This window comes from Sapajus apella, unplaced genomic scaffold, assembly GCF_009761245.1.
Source record: "Sapajus apella isolate SASKATOON/1434 unplaced genomic scaffold, GSC_monkey_1.0 scaffold98, whole genome shotgun sequence".
In the NCBI taxonomy this organism is placed as follows: domain Eukaryota; kingdom Metazoa; phylum Chordata; class Mammalia; order Primates; family Cebidae; genus Sapajus; species Sapajus apella.
In genome coordinates, this window is record NW_022437038.1 from 3192777 (window position 1) to 3206248 (window position 13472).

The window sequence follows — 13472 nt, forward strand, 5'->3', positions numbered from 1 at the left end:
GAGATAGGATTTCACTCTGTTACCCGGGCTGGAGTATAGTGGTGCAATCATGGCTCATTAGCCTCGAACCTCCTGAGCTCAAGAGATTCTCTACCCTTCAGCAATTGTCCCCACTCCCACCCCCACCCCAACATAGTGGGGGCTGCAGGCACACACCACCATGCCTGGCTGATTTTTGTATTTTTTTTAGAGCTGGGGTTTTGCCATCCTGCCCAGGCTAGTCTTGAACTTCTGGGGTCAAGCAAACTGCCCACCTTGTCCTCCCAAAGTGCTAGGATTATAGATGCGAGCCACCACACCTGGCCTAATTTTTCAGTACAAGGTCTCCACACAGGTTGGTAAGGCATTGAAGCTTCACCTTTGTACCCATAGACTGATGTGGTTAACTTTTTCCCTGCTATGTCTTTCCGTAAGTGGCTAATGTTTTTCTAGACTTAGTTTTCCAGATGAGACCACCCTTCCAGGCTGTTAGCTTTATTCAGGGATCTCAATTCCATCTCCTCATGTACAAGAAGCTTATGACATAAATTCTCTTCCCTATGCAGATATTAAAACTCTAGTCTCTATGCTTATATTTACTTCCTTATACCTCTTAGCCTGTTGCCTTTAGCTCCCTATCAGAGCTTTGACTTTGAATTTCTCTTTTCTTTTTGGTCCCTAGGAATTTTCCATCCTTGATTTTGAATCTGGCTTTTTTCTTTAAGTTTTATACAGAATAATTTGAACAGTAGTAGCTTTTCACATTAACTTACCATTGTGTCCGGTAGAATATTGTCAAGAATGACAATGTACATTTACCAAAGTGATACTTCTTTAATGAGTAGATTGACTCAATGTACACATTAATTCATTCATACGTCTTTAAGAATCTCTGATTTCAAACAAACAAGCAAGAGTCATTAAAATCAACAATTTATTGAGAACCTACTTTAACCCATTTTTAAGGTCACTACTGTGTCAGTTCCATTTCAAAGCTAGTCTCTACCTTTAAAATACTTACAGTCTAGTTAGAGGCAAGGAATACATAAATGAAGTACAATGAAAAGAGAGAGCTAAGTGACAATGCAAAACAACCAATCCATAAAACTGTAGATCAGAGTCATCTGGGCTGGAGTACCTGGTTCTGACAGGTCATACAACTGTACCTATATCTATAAATACCTAAGGCAAAAATACCTATTTCTTACTTTCTAAAAAGAAATTATATAAAATTAACTTTCCCCCAATCTTTATTGTCTGTCCGCAAAAGTGAAGCAGACTTCTGGTTCTGACTGAACACTACTATTTAAAAGAAAAAAAGCATAGAAAAAGAGAGCATGACTTGCCTTAGATAAACTGAAATTGTCAACTCTGAGCCAAAGCAACACAAAAATTTAGAAATAGATGCCTTTTTACACATTAGCTTTACTATTTTCACATGGATGAATTTTAACTTTTCAGATAATGTATACCTATTGTCAACTTTCTCAATAAATTGTTTATATCATTGATCATTAATTCTTAGAAGTCTTTATTGTTACTTTTTTGGTGTTAGGAATAAATTAAAATTCTCTTCTTTGTTCTTATACCTAGTACGGTTTTATAATTTTTTTATACATGAACAATGGGTTAGGATTTTATACAGTGAATGATATGAAAGTTGGCTTGAATATATATACCACAAGGTTTGCCGTATGGTCCTCTGTCAAATATTTGTTCCCAGGATACCCCAAGGCATCATAAAAACAAAATGGAAAACTGCAACAGAGGACCAAGAAAGAAATATTTTAGGGTAAATAGTAAAGCTGGGAGATGACACATTTTGTGCATTGTATTTCCCCCTTTCAACAACTATGGCTTGAATGCTGAATTTGTGCCAGGTATTTTATAAACTGGGCACTTGTCATACAGTGGTGATCAAAGTGGATGGGATCACTACCCCTTGCCACAGTCTCATAGGAGAGACAGACAATGAATTATGTAACTATAGACTTAATATGCTAGGAAAAAAACAGACTAGGTACAATAGTGGATAATACTACTATATGGTGGGCACAGGGAGAGGGCTCCTTCTGAGAGTGTGTTCAGAGATAGGTAGCTTCTTTGAAGAGTAGCCATTTAGGTGGGGACCTAAAGGCTGAGAAAGAAGTTGAAGTATTTTCTGTTGGCAGGTTTAGAGTTTCTTGGAAGACATAAAATAGTTTCAAAATAAGCATTACCAGGATAAGATATTTTATATCTTAACCTGCGAATTATACTTTTTTTTTAATTGTATTTGAGCTCTGGGGTACATGTGCACGTCCTGTATCCAGCAGGATTGTTACATAGGTACATACGTGCCATGGTGGTTTGCTGTCTCTATCCCCTGCTCCCCACCCCCTCCCCCGGCGGCCTACGCCTATGTCATACATTTCTCCCAGTGTTATCCCTCCACGCCCCCAACCTAGCCCTGTGAGTGTGGTTCCCTTCCCTGTGCTCAAGTGTTCTCATTGTTCATCAACTGCCTATGAGTGAGAACATGCAGTGTTTGGTTTTCTGTTCTTGTGTTAGTTTGCTGAGAATGATGGTTTCTAGGTTCATCCATGTTTCTACAAAGGACACGAACTCATCGTTTTTTATGGCTGCATAGTATTCCATGCTGTATATGTGCCACATTTTTTTGTCCAGTCTATCATCAGTGGGCATTTGGGTTGGTTCCAGGTCCTTGCTATCGTAAACAGTGCCGCAGTGAACATATGTGTGCATGTGTCTTTATGATAAACAATTTATAATACTTTGGTTATAAACCCAGTAATGAGATTGCTGGGTCAAATGGAATTTCTATTTCTAGATGCTGGAGGAATCACTTCACTGTCTTCCATAATGGATGAACTAATTGACACTCCCACCAACAGTGTAAAAGCATTCCTTTTTCTCCACATCCTCTCCAGCATCTGTTGTCTCCAGATTTTTTAATGATCGCCATTCTAACTGGCGTGAGATGGTATCTCAATGTTGTTTTGATTTGCATTTCTCTGATGACCAGTGATGATGAGCATTTTTTCATATGTTTGTTGGCCTCACGTATGTCTTCTTTTGTAAAGTATCTGTTCATATCCTTTGCCCAGTTTTGAATGGGCTTGTTAGTTTTTTTCTTGTAGATCTGTTTTAGTTCTTTGTAAATCCTGGATATAAGCCCTTTGTCAGATGAGTAAACTGCAATAATTTTTTCCCATTCTGTTGGTTGCCGATTCACTCTAATGACTTTCTTTTGCTGTGCAGAAGCTGTGGAGTTTGATTAGGTCCCATTTGTCTATTTTGGCTTTTGTTGTCAATGCTTTTGGTGTTTTGGTCATGAAGTCCTTGCCTACACCTATGTCCTGAATGGTTTTGCCTAGATTTTCTTCTAGGGTTTTTATGGTGTTAGGTCTTACGTTTAAGTCTTTAATCCATCTGGAGTTAATTTTAGTGTAAGGTGTCAGGAAGGGGTCCAGTTTCTGCTTTCTGCACATGGCTAGCCAGTTTTCCCAACACCATTTATTAAAAGGGGAATCCTTTCCCCATTGCTTGTTTTTGTCAGGTTTGTCAAAGATCAGATGGTTGTAGATATGTTGCGTTGCGTCTGAGACCTCTGTTCTGTTCCATTGGTCTACATCTCTGTTTTGGTGCCAGTACCATGCTGTTTTGATTACTGTAGCCTTGTAGTATAGTTTGAAGTCTGGTATTGTGATGCCTCCCACTTTGTTCTTTTTGCTTAGAATTGACTTGGCTATGCGGGCTCTCTTTTGGTTCCATATGAAGTTTAAGGTGGTTTTTTCCAGTTCTGCGAAGAAGGTCATTGGTAGCTTGATGGGGATAGCATTGAATCTGTAAATTACTTTGGGCAGCATGGCCATTTTCACGATATTGATTCTTCCTAACCATGAACATGGAATGTTTCTCCATCTGTTTGTGTCCTTTCTTATTTCGTTGAGCAGTGGCTTGTAGTTCTCCTTGAAGAGGTCCTTTACGTTCCTTGTTAGTTGTATTCCTAGGTGTGTTATTCTCTTTGTGGCAATTGTGAATGGAAGTTTGTTCTTGATTTGGCTCTCTTTAAGTCTGTTATTGGTGTATAGGAATGCATGTGATTTTTGCACATTGATTTTGTATCCTGAGACTTTGCTGAAGTTGCTTATCAGTTTCAGGAGATTTGGGGCTGAGACGATGGGGTCTTCTAGATATACAATCATGTCATCTGCAAATAGAGACAATTTGACTTCCTCCTTTCCTATTTGAATACGCTTTATTTCTTTTTCTTGCCTGATTTCTCTGGCTAGAACTTCTAGTACTATATTGAATAGGAGTGATGAGAGAGGGCATCCTTGTCTAGTGCCACATTTCAAGGGGAATGCTTCCAGTTTTTGCCCATTTAGTTTGATATTGGCTGTTGGTTTGTTGTAGATAGCTTTTATTATTTTGAGATACGTTCCGTCAATACCTAGCTTATTGAGGGTTTTTAGCATAAAGGGCTGTTGAATTTTGTCAAAGGCCTTCTCTGCATCAATTGAGATAATCATGTGGTTTTTGTCTTTGGTTCTGTCTATGTGGTGAATTACGTTTATAGACTTGCGTATGTTGAACCAGCCTTGCATTCCCAGGATGAAGCCTACTTGATCATGGTGGATAAGCTTTTTGATGTGCTGTTACAATCGGCTTGTCAGTATTTTATTGAAGATTTTTGCATCTATGTTCATCATGGATATTGGCCTGAAGTTTTCTTTTCTTGTTGAGTCTCTGCTGGGTTTTGGAATCAGGATGATGTTGGTCTCATAAAATGATTTGGGAAGAATTCCCTCTTTTTGGATTGTTTGGAATAGTTTCAGAAGGAATGGTACCAGCTCCTCTTTGTATGTCTGGTAGAATTCAGCTGTGAACCCGTCTGGACCTGGGCTTTTTTTGGGTGGTAAGCTCTTAATTGCTGCCTCAACTTCAGACCTTGTTATGGGTCTGTTCAGGGTTTTGGCTTCTTCCTGGTTTAGGCTTGGGAGGAGGCAAGTGTCCAGGAATTTATCTATTTCTTCAAGGTTTACTAGTTTATGTGCATAGAGTTGTTTGTAATAATCTCTGATGATGGTTTGAATTTCTGTGGAATCTGTGGTGATATCCCCTTTATGGTTTTTTATTGTATCAATTTGGTTATTCTCTCTTTTCTTTTTTATTAATCTGGCTAGTGGTCTGTCTATTTTGTTGATCTTTTCAAAAAACCAGCTCCTGGATTTATTGATTTTTTGAAGGGTTTTTTGTGTCTCTATCTCCTTCAGTTCTGCTCTGATCTTAGCTATTTCTTGTCTTCTGTTAGACTTTGAGTTTTTTTGATCTTGCTCCTCTAGCTCTTTCAGTTTTGATGACAGGGTGTCAATTTTTGAACTCTGCTTGCTTCTCATGTGGGCACTTATTGCTATATATTTTCCTCTAGAGACTGCTTTAAATGTGTCCCAGAGATTCTGGTATGTTGTGTCTTCGTTCTCGTTGGTTTTGAAGAACATCTTTATTTCTGTCTTCATTTCATTGTTTATCCAGTCAACATTCAAGAGCAAGTTGTTCAGTTTCCATGAAGCTGTGCAGTTCTGAGTTAGTTTTTGAATTCTGAGTTCTAACTTGATTGCACTGTGGTCTGAGAGACTGTTTGTTACGATTTCCGTTTTTTGCATTTGCTGAGGAGTGACTTACTCCCAATTATGTGGTCAATTTTAGAGTATACGCGTGATGTGGTGCTGAGAAGAATGTATATTCTGTGGATTTGGGGTGGAGAGTTCTGTAAATGTCTATTAGGTTTCCTTGGTCCAGGTCTGAGTTCAAGTCCTGGATATCCTTAATTTTCTCTCTGGTTGATCTGTCTAATATTGACAATGGGTTGTTAAAGTCTCCCACTATAATTGTGTAGGAGTCTAAGTCTCTTTGTAAGTCATTAAGAACTTGCCTTATGTATCTGGGTGCTCCTGTATTGGGTGCGTATATATTTAGGATCGTTAGCTCTTCTTGTTGCATTGGTCCTTTTACCATTATGTAATGTCCTTCTTTGTCTCTTTTGATCTTTGTTGCTTTAATGTCTAATTTATCAGAGATGAGAATTGCAACTCTTGCTTTTTTTTTGCTCTCCATTTGCTTGGTAAATCTTCCTCCATCCCTTTATTTTGAGCCTCTGTGTATCCTTGCATGTGAGATGGGTTTCCTGGATACAGCACACCGATGGGTTTTGGCTTTTTAATTCAATTTGCCAGTCTGTGTCTTTTGATTGGGGCATTTAGTCCATTTACATTTGGGGTTAATATTGTTATGTGTGAATTTGATACTGCCATTTTGGTGCTAGCTGGCTGTTTTGCCCATTAGTTGATGCAGATTCTTCATTATGTTGATTCTCTTTACCATTTGGCATGTTTTTGGAGTGGCTGGTACTAGTTGTTCCTTTATATGTGTAGAGCCTCTTTCAGGAGCTCTTGTAAAGCTGGCCTGGTGGTGACAAAATCTCTGAGTACTTGCATATTCACAAAGGATTTTATTTTTCCTTCACTTATGAAGCTTAGTTTGGCTGGATAGGAGATTCTGGGTTGAAAGTTATTTTCTTTAAGGTTGTTGAATATTGGCCCCCACTCTCTTCTGGCTTGTAGGGTTTCTGCTGAGAGATCTGCTGTAATTCTGATGGGCTTCCCTTTGTGGGTAACCTGTCCTTTTTCTTTGGCTGCCCTTAGTATTTTCTCCTTCATTTCAACCCTGGTGAATCTGACGATTATGTGCCTTTGGGTTGCTCTTCTTGACGAATATCTTTGTGGTGTTCTCTGTATTTCCTGGACTTGAATGCTTGCCTGCCTTGCTAGGTTGGGGTAATTTTCCCGGACAATATCCCGAAATGTATTTTCCAGCTTGGATTCATTCTCTTTGTCGTATTCAGGTACGCCTATCAAACATAGATTAGGTCTTTTCACATAGTCACACATTTCTTGGAGACTTTGTTCATTTCTTTTTACCTTTTTTTCTCTATTCTTGCCTTCCCGTTTTATTTCATTGAGTTGATCTTCGACCTCTGATATCCTTTCTTTTGCTTGGTCAATTTGGCTGTTGATACTTGTGCATGTTTCACGAAGTTCTCGTGTTGTGTTTTTCAGCTCCATCAATTCATTTATATTCCTTTCTATTTTGTCCATTCTCGTTAGCATTTCGTCAAATCTTTTTTCAAGGTTCTTCGTTTCTTTGTATTGGGTTAGCACATGTTCTTTTAGTTCACAGAAGTTTCTTACTACCCACCTTCTGAAGTCTGATTCTGTCATTTCGTCACACTTTCCTCCATCCAACCTTGTTCCCTTGCTAGTGAAGAGTTGTGATCCCTTGTAGGAGGAGAAGTTTTCTGGTTTCGGGTGTTTTCATCCTTTTTGTGCTGGTTTCTTCCCATCTTTATGGATTTATCCACCTGTCGACTTTGTAGTTGCTGGCTTTCAGATTGGGTCTCTGAGTGGACATTCTGTTTGTTGATGATGAGGTTATTTCTGTTTCTTCGTTTTCCTTCTGACAGTCTGGCCCCTCTGCTGTAGGTCTGCTGAGGTCCACTCCAGGCCCTGCTTGCCTGGGGATCACCTGCAGCAGCTGCTGAACAGTAAGGGTTGTTACCAGTTTTCATCTTCTGCTATCTTTGTCCCAGAAGGATACCCGCCAAGTGTCAATCTGATCTCTCCTTTATGAGGTGACTCTTTGAATATACAGGGGTCAGGGAGTTGCTTGAGGAGATGGTCTCTTCTTTATAGGAGCTCAAAATCTGAGCTGTGAGCTCCGTTGTTCATTCAGAGCTGCTGGGCAGGTACATTTAGGTCTGCTGCAGCAGAACTCATAAAGTGCTTTTGTTCCCAGGTGCTCTGTCCCAGGGATTTAGGGCTTTATGAGTTTCCGTTATGCTGCTGCCTTCTTTTTTTTTTCCTTCAGAGCTGCCCTGCCCAGCAAGGAGGCAGCCTAGTCACTGTCTGCCTGTAGAGGCTTTGCTGAGCTGCTGTGGGCTCCACCCAGCTGCCGAGTGAACTTCCCTACAGTCCTGTTTATATGGGTGTAGTTAGTACTGCCTCGGCAATGGTGGCCCGTCTCTGTTACGGCGGAGTCTCTCTGCAGTGGCGGGTTGCCTTGGCAATGGCAGGCTGCCTCAGCAATGGCTGACTACCTCCGTAGTGGTGGGCTGCCTTCGTTATGGCGGACTCCCCTCCCCCACAGAGCTGAGCCTTCCCGGGTTCAGCTGCGCTTGCTGTGAAACTCTGAATCCAGAGAGTTAGTTTCTGATTGCTTTTCTTTTGTGGGTGTGGGACCAGCCGAGCCCGATCGCCTGGCTCCCTGCCTCAGAGCCTTTTTTTTTTTTTTTTTTTTTAAAGATGCTGTTCCAGTCACCTGTTGAAGAGGCGCCGGGTACGCTGCCTTAAACAGCGGCACTGAGATTTGTGGCGCCCCGCCGTGCTGGCCGAAACAGCCGTGCTGGTGACCGGTGGAGCTCCTCTGCCTGGGAATTGCCTAGTCTGTGGGCAATAAAAATGTTACGTCCACTCACCTTCTGCGCTTTCACTGGGAGCTGCAATCCTGAGCTGTTCCTAAATGGCCATCTTGGATCGTATATGTATAAATTCATTTTCTAAACAAAAAATACATTACAGACATATTTGTGGGCTTTTCTTTTTTTTTTTTTCCTCCTTAAAAAAAGAAATGGAGTCTCGCTCTGTCACCCAGACTAGAGTGCAGTGGTGATCTCTGCTAACCGCGACCTCCACCTCCCAGTTCAAGCAATTTTCCTGCCTCAGCCCCCCAAGTAGCTGGGATTATAGGTGCCCACCACCACGCCCAGCCAATTTTTGTATTTTTAGTAGAGACGGGGTTTCTCCATGTTGGCCAAGCTGGTCTCAAACTGCTGACCTCAGGTGATCCACCCGCCTCAGCCTCCCAAAGTGCTGGGATTATAGGCGTGAGCCACCGCACCCGGCCTGTTTACATGATTTCCTCACATAAATATACCATGTTTATGTTTCCTTTGCACTAAATATTTCTTAGTATTTCTAATGGTGGTATAGCATTATATTGTGTATTATGGTTTATATGTAGCCAATATTTTATTATTAGATACTTTTCAACATTTTCTTTTAGAAAACATTGCAGTGAACATTTCAATATGTAATTATAGTCTTTCATTAGCATATTCTTAAAGATGTTCACAATTAGCCCACTGAGATGTGTCCAGAAGAGAAATACTCTGATGACAGTGTGTCTGCAAATCTTGGCAAAGAAACAGAGGAATGGTTGTCCACAGTGCAACAATTATAAGGGTTCAGTGGAAGAGGAAAGCTGTCCAGCAGCAGAAAGCAGTCCTTATAGGGAAGGGGAGTTCTCTGACAGGAAGAGGCCCTATCCATAGAAAAGATGTTGATAGAATTGCAGCAGTTTTTTAAATAAGAAACTTTCCATTTTCATTGAATTATGGGTCATATAATGAAGGCTTTCCATATATGTCATAGGTGCAAATATAAACATTGTATGCCTTCTGAAATCAAATAAATGTAATCTCTTTTATATATGTATACGCATGTCTGTGTCGTAGTTGAGGAACTTGAGTTTATGTGTTAAACTAGTAGTTTACTGAATATAAGTTTGAAATATTTTTCTAGAATTAAGTATTTTTAAATAAACTTAGAATTCTATTTTCTGCGAAAGGAATATGACAAATGTTTTCTCTTTCTTGACCATAAACTAAATTGAACCCGGTAGTTTTCCAGGTAGCTTACTATTTTAAGGAATGTGATAATTCAATTGTGAGACCTTTTTTTTTTTTTTCTTAAGGCTTCTGTTGTGATTTCCAGCAAAAGGTTCGATGTAGGTAGCATTTTATCTGATGTTGATGTTGCTTGGGATCGGAATTGACAATCAGGAGTAGTCTCTCTGTTTAGATTTACAAAAGGCCAGATAACTTGGATATCATTACTGCTTACAGAAACATCTGTATCTCTCTTCTTTCTTTTCTAATATTACACTCACTAGATCATTAATAAGTAAAATAAAACGTTCTTTATACTTTCACATAGCCCCTGAATTTTTCCCATTTAAAATGCACTGCTTGAAAAATCAAGGGGAAAACAAAACTTTATTTTTATTTTTATTTTTTTTTTACATTTTAGATAATGAAAAGAGGGCTCAGTGAAGAGTTTAACAGAGTTTCCTGAAGGGACCCTTTTTATTGCATATCTGTAGAGCTAATAATGGTGCTATTTAACAATCAAAATCTAAATACTCTGAACTGAAGATCAAGTCCCTTACTTTCAAACTGCTTCCTAAAGCTTCCCATTGAGGACTGTGTACTATAGGTGCACTGAATTACCTTCTGTTCACTATGCCCAGAATATACTTTTCTACTCTTGTCTCTGTGATATTCACGTCACATAGATTTCGTATGTCCATGACTTTGAAATTCTAAATCTAATCCATAATTTAAGGTTCAGTTAAGTTGCCACCCCCTTCAAATAGGCTTTCTAGAATACCACAACTAAAAGTAAAATTTCTGCCATTGAACTTTATTTTCTTTCTTTTTTAAAAAAAAAAAATTATTATTTTTTCTTTTTTTTTAAGATGGGGTTTCACCATGTTGGTCAGGCTGGTCTTGAACTCCCAACCTCAGGTGATCCGCCCGCCTTGGCCTCCAAAGTGCTTGGATTACAGGCATGAGCCACCTCGCCCAGCCTGAACTTTATTTTCATATACCCAGAGACTACTAGTGCTAGAACATAATTATGACTATGGGCCAGTCGCAGGGGCTCATGCCTGTAATCCCAGCCCTTTGGAAGACCAAGGTGGGTGGATCACTTGAGTTCAAGAGTTTGAGACCAGCCTGGGCAAAATGGTGAAACCCCATCTTGACAAAAAATTAGCGGGGTGTGTGGTGGCATGGGCCTGTAGTCCCAGCTACTTGGGAACTCAGAAGGCTAAGGTGGGAGGATTGCTTGAGCCCAGGAGGCAGAGGTTGCAATGAGCTGAAATGGCACCACTGCACTCTAGCCTCGGTAACAGAGACAGACTCAGTCTCAAAATAATAATAATAATATTTATGATTATGTTCAATTTTGATTTGTTCTGTTACACTATTATGATGCATGACACATATAACAATTCCTAAATGTGAGTCTTTCTCATGAAAATCACTAGCATATGTGGATACATACTTATATGTATTTTTAGCCTTTGTATTGAGTATTCACATATCATATGCATTTGCTTATGAGTACTTTTAAAAAGGGCTGGACGTTGTGGCTCACACCCGTAATCTCAGCACTTTGGGAGACCAAGGTAGGCAAATTGCTTGAGCCCAGGAGTTTGAAAGCAGCCTGAGCAACATGGCAAAATACCATCTCTACAAAAAAAAAAAATATATATATATATATATATATATACACAAAAATTAGCTGAGTGTGGCACGCTCCTATAGTCCCAGCCACTCAGGAGGCTGAGGTGTGAGGATTGCTTGACCCCGGCGCAAGTTGAGGCTACAGTGAATCATGATTGCCACTGCACTCCAGACTGGGTGACAGAGTAAGACACTATCTGAAAAAAAGAAAAAAAGTGAAAAAAGGAGTTAAATAGAATAGTATCTAATAGTATCTAAAATAGCAGTTAAGCAGTAGTGACAGTTGGATTTATTAAGGTTGGAGTATAGTACCTGGCACATTATTTTTTAATATGCACTTGTCTCCTGTATACTTCACATAAACCCTGATAGGTAAGGTACTGTTATTATTCCCACTTTACAGATGATGGAGCTGGAACTTAGGGAGATTATGTAACTTACCTAAGTTCTCATATATAGTCAAAGACCCCAAGACTTTTAACCACTTTGCTATGCTGATAAAAAGTCAGAAGACATAACAAGAATATAAAGTTTTGAAATTAAGCCGTAGGACACAGAAAGGAAAATGTTAGAAATTATACTTAGGATTACATTCTCATGTGTATTAGCAATGAGGACGCCACTGGCTGAGTACGAAATGATGTGTGTGCTTTATGACTTTGTTATGTGAAACGGTACTAACCATAGGAGAGGGTTAGATTAATATAGCTTTAGTTGTTGTAGATATTAATGGGAGACAAAGATTTACAAGAGCTTTCATAAAATAATTTGATTCCTTTATGCCTCTAAAGCTGTTTTCCCATGAAACATTAAAATTGTAAATAATGATTTATTCTACTGTGGGCTTCTTCAGAAACCTAACTCTTGGGGTTAGATTTCTACAGGGGTGCGTGTGTGTGTGTGTGTGTGTGTGTGTGTGTGTGTGTGTGTATGTATGTGTGTGTTTAAAAGAGCTATTAGTAAAACTGCATATACATTATTCCATTGTGATGTTTTAATTATTTTTGATTGATCCTGTTTTCTAAGCTCCAAATTAGAACAACCTCTTTAAACATTTATTACGAAGAAGTATCTGAACCAGTTTAACCTGACATTTGTAGACATCATCTTAGGGCTGTTCTTCTCTTAGAGGACCGTAACTTGGGACTATATCAGTTATGTCTGTTAACTAAATGCTTTGTCTGTTATACTAGCTTGCATTTCTATACAGAAGGAAGAGATTGAGTGAGAAATGAATTTGTTTCGAATACTCTGAAAATGTCTAGCCAGTGGATTATAATAACCGTAATCACAGTTTTTGGCCACTTGGCTAAAAGAATGTTGTTAATGCCCATACTGCTAGCTAAGACAGTCATGTGCACACTGCATTATGAACCTACTTCCAATAGATTAGGAAAATAGTTATGACAGGTTTGAGGCTTCTTTATTGCAAAAACCTTTTCTAGCGTTATGGCCGCAGAAGGAACCGCTGAAGAAAATAGTCATTAACATTTCCTTGAACACTAAATCCCCCGTTCTGCTCCTCCAGTATCTCATAGGCTGTCATCTGATATCAGCACTTATGTAATGTCACAATAGGTGGTGCCATAGTTCTATACTGCCTGGCATTATAGGAAAATATAAAATGCTATTCGACCAATCGAATAAAAAGAAGAAAAAATATAAAAAGTTTCCTGAACCCGGGTTTTAAGAAATTTATGAACAACTAAAAATTTCTCCAAAGACTGAATTCTTCCATTCTCTGTTAATAAAATTTCTCAGCTGCCTTTTGATTCTGCTAGCTGCAAGAATGGCAGAATGGGGCCTGAATGGCAAATTATATTATTTGTAACATTAATGCCAGCCTGTGTGGAGATTAATTACTATCTTTGTATTAAAGTACTGGTTGTGTTGGAATTGGGGCCTTTTTAAACTTCTCCCCCACCTTTGGTCATTTATACTGACAATTTGCAGTAAAATAGCTGACAACTCCCTATGATTAGTTTAGCCAGATGCTACTTGCTCTGGTAAATTCATTTTAAGCATTTGACAAGACTGCAAAGATTAGAGCCAGCTGGGCTTAAAATATTTTTACAGACGAATGATGTGTGAAAAGTCAGTTACTTTTGAGGTGTATGATGACTAT

The 13472-nt window shown here is 39.2% G+C and overlaps 1 protein-coding gene across 9 annotated transcripts in view; it reads left to right on the forward strand.

The window, feature by feature from the left end:
- The window catches only part of DIAPH2 (diaphanous related formin 2), a 916386-nt gene that overhangs the window by 485331 nt on the left and 417583 nt on the right, over positions 1-13472 (forward strand). The window lies entirely within an intron of this gene.